We start from the raw sequence: 10333 nt of genomic DNA, 5'->3' as shown, positions 1-10333 counted from the left end.
GTGGAAGCACAATTTCTCTAACAATCAGGGTCAGTCAATGGGGAAATGTTGCTCACTCTCAGTGTAATACCAGCACAGTTGTTTCTTCAATACAATTTCACAATGAGCAGTGGGTAACAGTTGTGTTAAAGACTCCAAATGTTTCATTGCAGTGTCCCTAGAAAACTCTTCAAACCCACCCAATAGGTACAATGATTTTAGACAGTTGAGGTTCTTTTCATGTATATTTATATTTGTGTACCACTGCTTTTGTATCTGAGATTTGTCTCATAAATAGTGTTTAAGTTATAAATTGATGAAATTTGCTTAGAAATTGAATATTTATTGATTAAAGTCTGGAAACTGCATATGTTCTTCACTCTCTATGTCTTTGTATGTCTTTTACAGTGGGAATATCCCTTTCCCTTTTAAGTGTGGACATTTAGTGTGAGTAGAAGCTCAGAGAGAACCGATAACAGTGATGAAATTGCTAGAATGATATTTTTTCCCTACGTTGGTTTCCAACTCCCTATTCCTACTTTATGAACCTTAGATAAATTATCTAACCCCTCTATTTGCTAGCAATGCAATTCATCTTCAGAGGGTTCTAAACAGGTTATTCCTACCCCTAGATTCACTCTCTCCAAGGCTAACATAGCAGATGTCTTATATGCCGTAATGACCCAATGTCTAAATGGCTTACTGGCTTTTGTTATCCATAACAGAGGGATCTGATGTTCCTTTCTTTCTCATACCCATTAGCCTAAAGCTAACTCCTTAATTCCTCCATTTGATAGCAATGCAGTTTCTCAGTTAAAGGCTCTGCACAGGTATTTCCTATTGAATAATATTGGGTAAAGCATTGACCAGGGCTAGGTTCACTCTCATAAATGCCAAGATGGCAGATCTTTTTTAATGACTCAGCAGCCAATCATAGTTGTGCTAACTACAGTATTAAGCCACTAGCAGTTTTCACTGGAAATTACATTTTTGGTATTTAAAAAGTGAAAATGGTCTTTAAGATGAACTTTTTGCTGATGAGGCATATTTACACCCTCCCCAGACATTTAATCTTATTCCCCAAACTAGTTACTATATTATATTGTGCTATCTCTTTCATTACAAGAATCAGTTCTAAATTTCTCCTATTGTCAAAGCCACAAAATATCCAGAAACTGATAGAGCTAAACTTTGCTTTAAAAACTTGCCACTACAATGCCACTACATCCTAAATCTTTGCTCAGTCTTACACTTTTGTTATTTTAAATATTTTGCATAAGATTCCTGTCCTGTTCTACAATCCATTGCCAATCTGTCATACCTTCTGGATTATTGGATGTCATACTGTTAACAGAATTTCACTGCAATATTATTGTAAACATTTATGCAATTATGGTTTTCCTAAAGATTTCTGCTGTTCTTCTAAAATATACAAAGAAAACAGTTGTTCTTTTGCTTATTTATTCAGTACTGAGTGGTAAAACAGGAGACATACTGCTAAAAACAAAATTTAAAGACAAAAATAATAATACAAAAATTACTTTTCTGGTGGATATGATCCATTACTCTAGGTCTTGCCTTTTTTTTTTTTGTTAGTAATGCCTTATGTTATTAAAGGCAGCTGGAATCCATTGCTGTATTCTAACGCTGTGACTACCTTTAAATGTCCTGTAAAACCTTAACAGATCATCAACTTACATTCTATTTTTCCGTAGATTAATCCCCTGATGCCCTGCTGACTGAGCTGTTTCATCCATCGCATTTTGTTCAACTCATACGGCTTGAGCAGCTTTTTTCACACAAAAAGGAAAACAGGTTTAGATTATTGTTCTAGAAAGGTTTATAAAAAAATCTTTCTTTCCACATATGTATATTGGTTGTTGAGTCTGGTTTCTTATTACGTTCTTACCCATTTTGGTTACAGAAAATAAAATTATAGGGTTATTATTAAAATATATATATATATATATCAGCTATTTTACAGTTTTTTGATACAAATGGGTAGTTATACAAAACAAGTTGCGTCTAGAAATGGGCATGTGGCAAAGAGGAGTTGTAAAATATATGTCTTGTATGAATGGAAATGCTCCAATATTTTGTCTAGAAAGTTTTTAATGTGTTTTAGCACCTTTCTGTATATTATGCTTTAAATCCTAAATAGAGCAACTACTTTATTCCTGGAGTTGCCAACTTTTGGATTGTTTTCTTTTATGCCCTTCACAAGCTCATTCAGCCAATAGCTATGTCAGGCTTTCCTTCTACATGTGGTTGATATACTGTAAGAAAAACTGCATAGATCGGGTGAGAGACACTCATTGTTAAATATTTTTTCTGAATTCATATCTTGCAAGTCTCACTTGCAGGGTGATCAATAAGGGTTATATAAAAGGCTGATATACTAGAATGGATTGGTACTCTAATCTGGAAAGAAGCACAGTCAGGACTCCCTTCCTGAACATTGCTTACACGTGCTGAAAAGTATCACTGCTGCTTAGTGACATGGCTCACCTTACATTGTTCAACCTAAATTTCCTAAAAAGAAAAGTGGCTGAGAATATTTAACAGATACCTGGCATAATAGTTTTGTTTGTGTAACAATTAGTGAAAAAATATAGGCTAAGTCCACAGCTCCGTAAAATAAAAATTATGTTTATTTAGACATCCTAAAAACATAAAAAACACGTATGTTTCTGGCTTGGCATTCACTTGAAAGGAAAGCTACCCTGAAGAGGTTGTGCCTGAGATCAGCTTTGTTGTGTAAACTATAGAGGAACTAATTAATAGTTTCATATGGTGGAGTCCCATGTTGGAATCACCTATTAATTAAATGTTTTTCTCATTTGCTAAAAATCTTTACAAAAATCTATGTAGATGAAAGAGTTAAAGCGAATTTACCAGCAGTACATTCATTTTAAGTTTTTCACATGCATAGAATGGTGCTGGCATGGGGAAGCGGGTTGCACGGTACTGTTTATGAACCCTTGCCCGATTCCTGCGTACAGCACTGAACTATTTCCTGTCCCAGGGCTGAAGAACTGGAGGTTGACCAGCCAGCCCCCAGTGGGACGAAACCCCCGCTCCTCTTTTATCTGTTGATTTTAATGGAGCTGCATCATAGAGAGGAGGGGGTTTCCTCCCACTGGGGGCGGGCTGGTCCACCTCCAGTGCTTTAGCCCCAGCACGGGAATAGTATGGCGCTGTTAGCAGGAATCGGGAAAGGGTTCATAAACAGTACCGTGCAACCCACTTCCCCATGCCAGCACCATTCAGCTCCAGCCGGTGCCGGTAATAGCACCGTACTCGGAACCGGGTCGCGCTTCAAATAAAAGGACTGCGCCAGCGCCATTGTATGCATGTGAAAAATGTAAAGCGAATGTGCTACTGGTACATTCATTTTAAGTCACTGATGTAAATGCTCACATGTCCAGGAAGTATTGGAAAGCATTTTATCTATCAACCATTTCAATAATGTTTATAAGAAACTAGCAATAAAATACAAGTGCAAAACATTTTGGCTATGAAATCAAACCTTGCATTTATGTAACAAGTGGTGCAAATTTCCATTTAGAAGGTCATCATAGATTTCTATAGTTGACATCTGCCAGAGGCTTCATACTGCTGCACATATCAGCAATTGGGAACAATCCTGTGACATCTCACAGCCATGCATTGAATCTACATCCTTCAAAAGCACTTCTATGCACATGGATTTTTGAGAATAATAATGGTCTTTTGTACATTTTACAGTGGATATTCAGAGAACACTCTTATTACACGGGTTCACCGCTGTTTTTCATGCATGACCCTGAAAAGAAATACTACAGTGACCAGCAAGGCATAGCATTGATTGAACGCCCCACTGGCTATCTGATGTGTGCTATATAGATTTTATTTTTTATTTCCCTGTCTCTGTGCAGTGAACGGAGAAGTTTAGTGATGATAAACCCATGTCGGTGATGAAAATATGTTCTCAGATCCTTGACCCACAGTAACCATAAGCTTCATATAAATTGTTTCAGTCTTAGAATTGTCTCTCACATTTGTTCAAGCAAAAGTATTTGGGGATATTTTTAATAGCCTGGCATGAATCTTTAAGCATCAGCATTTGACAAGTACAAGTGTGGATTTCTTGCTTGAGATGATGCAGTATCCATTATTTTTCCCCTCAAGGTCATAGGATATCACATTTTATTTTATGCATTTTTTAAGAAATGTAATTGCATTTGTTCAGTCTGAAATCCTTGGGTTGAAGATGAATGTATGCTTAAGAAATGTAAAGGCCTTTGGATGGATAGAAAAATCTGATCGCTAAAGAAAGGTGCACTGTCAATCAAAGATGTGTTGCAAAAGCTTTGAAAGAAAATGAGTTTGAGATAACTGTAAAAAATCCAGTTCAATAAGATTATTTGATTAATTTTAAATACTTCCTATGAGCGATGCATGTAGACGACGATGGGATTTGATAAATCCACATCTTTGAATTCCTTCCTTGACTTTAATCTCAGAGGTTAATTTATGATTTGTCTGTTCATCTGACGGAACCTGAGGGATTACAAAGGGTGACAGGTCACCTTCACTGATACATCTATATGATTTTCTAGAAGCTAGAAGGAAGTCAATGTAAAACAAAAATAAAATTACTTGCGCTACAATTGAGTTATCATTGCACTTGAAAGTTAGGTCTGGTAAAGCAGATGTAGATTAAAGCATTCTTTCAGTCGCAATAATTCATTTCTCCTTGGGTTTACTTTACAAAATTAAAATGCCTATTCAGATCATTTTCACTTAAGCTCATGAAGGACAGATGGGATTCAGTTTTATAAGCACCCCTCGAAAAGTCATGTTCATATTTGTATTTTTCGATTCTTTAAAGTAAATGTTCTGTTTTATAGTAAAACGTGTTATTCTAGTTAGGTTATAGTATGTGGACCTTTTAAAAATACTTATATTTATAAAAAAAATTTCTGTTGCTCTGACTTTAAATTTTCATAAAGGCTACTTAGGAAAATACAAAATTAGAGCCCAGTGGGCATATCTCTGTAGCCCTGCACTAAAAGACAAATGTTCTCTTCATGACCACATACAGTATTGTCATGATCACGCCTGAAAAGGCATCAGTGCCACCCTCTGCTGCGAAGATTAGACCTCTGCGCCAAAGACTGCGTTTTTGGCCATAATCTTCCATTTATTCTGTGTTTTGTTTGCCTTGTTTTTGCCCTGTCTGAACTGTGTCTTATTCCTTCTGGTCTGCTAATTGTTTTCCTGGCCCCACCTGTGTCTGTGCTTCTAAGCTTCCCTGGTCATGTAACGGTTAACCTGCCTTTGCCTCAGTGATTGACAGCTGGTCCCTCCTATCATCTTCTGGACTTGGTTCATGGTGTCCTATTTAAGATTTCAGCTTCTGCCTGTGCCTTGCCGGTTATTGACTTGTCTCTGCCTGCTTGTGTGTTCTGTTTTCTGGTTTCTCGTGACTCCTGCTTAGTATTTTTGACCTCCCTTGTTTGCCGTCTGCCCCTGACCTCATTGCCTGTTTTCTGACTACGCTTTTGGATCCGATTTTGTACTTTTGCTGCCAGATTGTTGTGACCCGGACTGTCGACCATTCTTTATTGTGTTTTGTCTGTCTGTCTTGTCTTTTTGTCCCACCAAGCCAGTACAGGGACCGCCGCCCAGTTGCTGCCCTAGGGTTTAGCCTAGGGGGGCAAGTAGGTAGAGTCAGTGGGCGGGGCTGAGCTCAGGGCTCACTGTCTCTGTGTGTCTGGTGTCATCGGTTCCTGACAAGTATACTGTGTCCACCACATAGACTAGTATAACCAATAATACCTCCATGCAGTGTCCATATAGTAGTGCATACTTGTATTATATATGAGCTCTGAAACCTGTATTACAGTTACATCCAGTCATTGGCAGGTGACATCTTTTCTGTTTGGAGCCATTAGTTTTCCCCTTTTCCTTTGCATTTCACTTTGACGGTCAGGACAACTTATTCCAACTGTACAGTATTGTGCCCCATTAGTGTATCATGCGGTGATAATGTCCTCACTAATACTGCCCCAATTTGTCGCCTCTCCCCCACACTTGATAGTAAGAACCCAATGTTACCCCCATTCATTACAAATGCTCCCTGTGCCCCAGTATAATGCCTCCACTGTGCCCCATGCTGTATTAATCCTCCCCCCAGCTCTCATACAGTAAAAATGTCCCCTGGGTCCCAATATAGAATGTCCAGGGCTAGTGATGCCCTGTTGACCACTTCAACTTTTATGACCACATTTATAAAAGGGAACCAAACACACGCAGAAACAGGATGTCACATCTAACACGTTGGATAAAACTTCATAGACTAGTCTGTCCAAGGTGAACATACCATACCTGTAAGAGACTTTTTGATTTTTATAGACCTCTCCTCTTTTTTATTTATCAACTGGCCAGTAACTAACTTTACAAATGTATATAATGAATTAAAAAGCAAATCTGGATAATTAATCCAGGGACTAGGTATAAAAATATTTTATTAGTTAAAGGAGAAGTCCAGCAAAATTTTTTATTAAAGTACTGAATCAAGGCTTCACTTCCTGGATAACATGGTGATGTCACGCCCCGACTCCCAGAGCTGTGCGGGCTGTGGCTGCTGGAGAGGATGCTGGCAGGGGAATGCTCAGTGTCCCTCCAGTGCTTTGTGTCCCTCAGTGTTCCCCTGCCATCATTCTCTCCAGCAGCCACAGCCCGCACAGCTCTGGGAGTCGGGTCGTGACATCACCATTTTATCCAGGAAGTGAAGCCTTGATGCAGTAGTAAGTGCAGGGAAAAAAACACTTTATAAGCATTTGCCATAATAAGTGTATGTTGGTAATTTCTTAAAATTTTTTTGGGGTGCACTACAATACATTAATAAAAATGTTTGCTGGCCTTCTGCTTTAATTATCAGTGTGAGTGTTAGTTAGTGTGACTGAGCTATGATCCAGTATTCCTTCCACCTCCTTGGAGAACAGAAGATGCTACCATTATATTAAAGCTTAGAAATAAGTTTAAGGGGCAACTCCAGCAAAAAAAAAAAAATAAATAAATAAAATGAACTAGTGTCAGAAAGTGCCAGAGATTTGTAATTTACTTCTATTAAAAAAATCTACCAGCACTCATCAGTTGCTAAATGTCATAGACATCGAAATTCAGGACATACAGTAGCTGATAAGTACTGGAAGACTTACATTTTTTTAATAAAAGTAAATGACAAATCTCTGGCACTTTCTGATAGCAGTTGATTTGAAAGAAAAAAAAATTCGGAGTTGCCTTTCAATATGTTTTCTTGTATGAGAAACACACACTTTAATGGAGTGTTTAAGCCTTTTATTGCCCACAAGCAGCACATGCATGCACCTGTATTCGATGAGTGGTGGTGGTGGCTTTTTAGGGTGTGTTAACTGTGTTAGTGTGTAATCATGCTGATGTGCAATCTGGTTGTTAGGATCCTATTACATGGAGCGATAATCTGCTGTATCAGGCTGATTTGGCAGATCATCATTCTGTGTAATAAAGATAACAATCAGCCGATGTCAAAGATCATTGGCTGATTGTGTCTTACGTACTGACTTAAAATCATCAGCCGCCGGGCACGAATCGCTAAGTGAAATAGCAATGTGTGGGTGACAGCTATTTATACCTCTTTGTGCTCCCTGATGTCCTGCTAGCTTTGGCTTACTCCCAGCAGTGTCTGAAGTGACAGGCCGCTCAGCCAATCAATGGTCCTGTCCCAGTGATTGGCTGGGTGGCCTATCACTTCAGATGCTTCTGGGAGCAAGCCAAAGCTAGCAGGATATTAGGGAGCGCGGAGAGGTAAGTATAGTTTATTTTACAAGGGCGGCATGGACATCACTAAGAAGGTCTGTGCAGCTCTTGTTGCATGATTTTTGGGCAGTATATGTGCTCAGTAGGCAATCGCCAATCTAACAGATCGGTACTCATTTCACGAAGTCATCGGGCCCTGTAAAACGGCTCTAAGGTAAAAAAAAGATTAAGTGGGGATAGTATTACATGGCCTGATCACTATAGTAAACAAGTGTCAATCTGCTAGATCGGCACTCGTTTACTGAGCCTATTACACTGCTAATAATAATCATGCAGCAAGGGCTGCATAAACATTGTTAGCGATGTCCATGAAGCCCTTGATTCAAAAGTGTAATATAGTTTATATTTTACCTCTCCACACTCCCTGGTGTTTGAACTTTATTATTTTCTTTACACAGTCATCAGCTGTTGGTCGTGCATTGCTACGTGAATTACATGTAGCGATATGCGCCTGGAGGTCGATGATTTCAGGTCTGGACTAAAAGACACATCCAGCCAATGATCACTGATCGTTGTCTTTATCATACAGATCGATAAAGTGCCAAATCTGCCTAATTTATGGCCCTAAGAATAAGATTAAGTAGGAATAGATCAACCCCTTGTAAGTGTACCCAAGGCATATGCTAGGAAAGTACATGGCACTGCCCAGTTTCAACCCCATGTGGGTTATAATTAGAGATGAGCAAACCAGATTTGTTCTTCTCATCTCTAGTTATACTGTTTACTCTGCTTTCTCTCTTTCTGGGGTGCACAAAGCAAAATCTGAGAGAAGATGCAGGGGTGAATAGATACCCCATTTTAGAGAGTATTCTTTGTGCTTGATAGCCAAAGTGTAATTTCTACTGGCAGCACTTAATGACAGAGTTGTCTACTTGTAATGGGGGTTACCAGTTAAACACGGAAATCTGTGCACCAGTAGAAAACACATCCTAGAGAAAAAGTAGGACCAAGTAGGCAAAATAAGATATTTAGATAAATTACAAAGAAGATCAGTAATACTTCCAGTAATAGTTCCAAAAAATTGTGCAAAGAAAGATTAACTTTATATTTTATCTTTCAAAATAAATGCATTGTTTGTTTTAGACTGATAATAGGTATTTAAAGAAAATATTGCTGGGTTAAGGTTTAGTCTCAACAGAGCCACAGATGGTTAGTCAGATGGAATATATTGAAGATTACTGACAGGAAATTGCATGGGATATAGTCATCAAAGTCAGAACATTCAATGTTTCAAACGTTATCCCTAAACTAAGGAAAATGGTTTCTTTACAGAGCCAAACATTATGACATATGACATAGTTTTAAAATGTTTGCTTCAGCATGATATTATTATAAACCACTGATAACTTCTAATGAATAAGTTTCCGAATAAATGACAATTGTGTAAGATTTTTTTTACCAAAATATAATGCCATTGAGCTTTCTTTTATTATGTAAGAATATTTATCTTTTAATAAATATTCCAGTTATAGTGCTATCCAGCATAACTGACGTCTACAAGACAATTTTCCTGCAATACTTTTATGCTTATGACATATAAATGCAAACAATTGCAGACAAAACAGAGGCATTTTTTAAACATGAAAACTTTTTAAAATAGAAAATCTTGAATAAAACTTTATAATAGAAAAATTTAGAGTGGACTACTCTAATATCATAAATTTCCGATTTCATGTGTAGAATCCCTGAGAACACATTCTTGCAAATCAGATGTTTAAAGCATCAAGGACTTCAATAGCTTCATCAGTTATGATTTAGATAAAATATTAAAATACCAGGACTAGCTAGGACTTTCTTGATTATGTTGTTGATGGCATGTTTCAAATATGGAAAAGTCACAAGAGTGGTCTAAAAAATTAAAGAGGAGATTGTTGTCCCTCCCCCAAGGAAACTGAATATCCTGAGAGATACAGTTAAATACATAGCTAAGCATTGTTCACAAGCTCAAAGCTAAAAGAACAGTGGCTACACTTCCCAAACATGGCAGAAAGAGGAAGCTATCACCAGCTGCCATTAGAGGCTTGGGGTCAAACAACCTTGAGTGAGTGCTAAATACCTGCAGCAAGATTTGGTGGCAGCAGGTGCTATAGTTTCCATTTGCACTGTAAGATACTCTCATGGGTAACTGGTGTGGACCTGCTGTGCCACTTATCCTACTAACTTAAAATGTAGCCCCTCTACCAGGAGCAGATGGGTCCAGGTGCAGGCAGAAGACTTGGGCTGGCAGTGTTCTTCTGTAGTTAGGGACAGGCAGTTCATGACAGTTAACTTTCTAGGTCGAACACAGAATAGTAGAGCACTTAGCAGAAGACCTTCAAACACTGGTACACTAGAAACCATTGCTAATGCATGGTTAGGGGTTGCTGCCTGATATAACAGGTGATTGGAAGAGGATGAATCTGGATGCCCGCACTGGTCTTATAAGAACACGGAAGAGAGTGCACATGCATCCAAGGAGCAGAGCCTATGGATCAGCAGTTCATTTGGAGTAGGAAGGATAAACCATATG

The 10333-nt window shown here is 38.3% G+C and overlaps 1 long non-coding RNA gene across 2 annotated transcripts in view; it reads right to left on the bottom strand.

The window, feature by feature from the left end:
• Window positions 1–3319: 3319 nt before the first annotated feature.
• Window positions 3320–10333, bottom strand: part of LOC138803003 (uncharacterized) — a 63105-nt gene continuing 56091 nt past the window's right edge. For both annotated transcript variants that reach the window (XR_011364841.1, XR_011364840.1), the window contains one exon: window positions 3320–4521. This is a non-coding gene — a long non-coding RNA (uncharacterized lncRNA). The remainder of the gene's footprint in view (window positions 4522–10333) is intronic.

The sequence above is a fragment of the Dendropsophus ebraccatus genome, chromosome 10, assembly GCF_027789765.1.
Source record: "Dendropsophus ebraccatus isolate aDenEbr1 chromosome 10, aDenEbr1.pat, whole genome shotgun sequence".
Taxonomy (NCBI): domain Eukaryota; kingdom Metazoa; phylum Chordata; class Amphibia; order Anura; family Hylidae; genus Dendropsophus; species Dendropsophus ebraccatus.
Note: the sequence above shows the minus strand (reverse complement) of the source record. Positions and strands in the feature narration are given on the sequence as shown.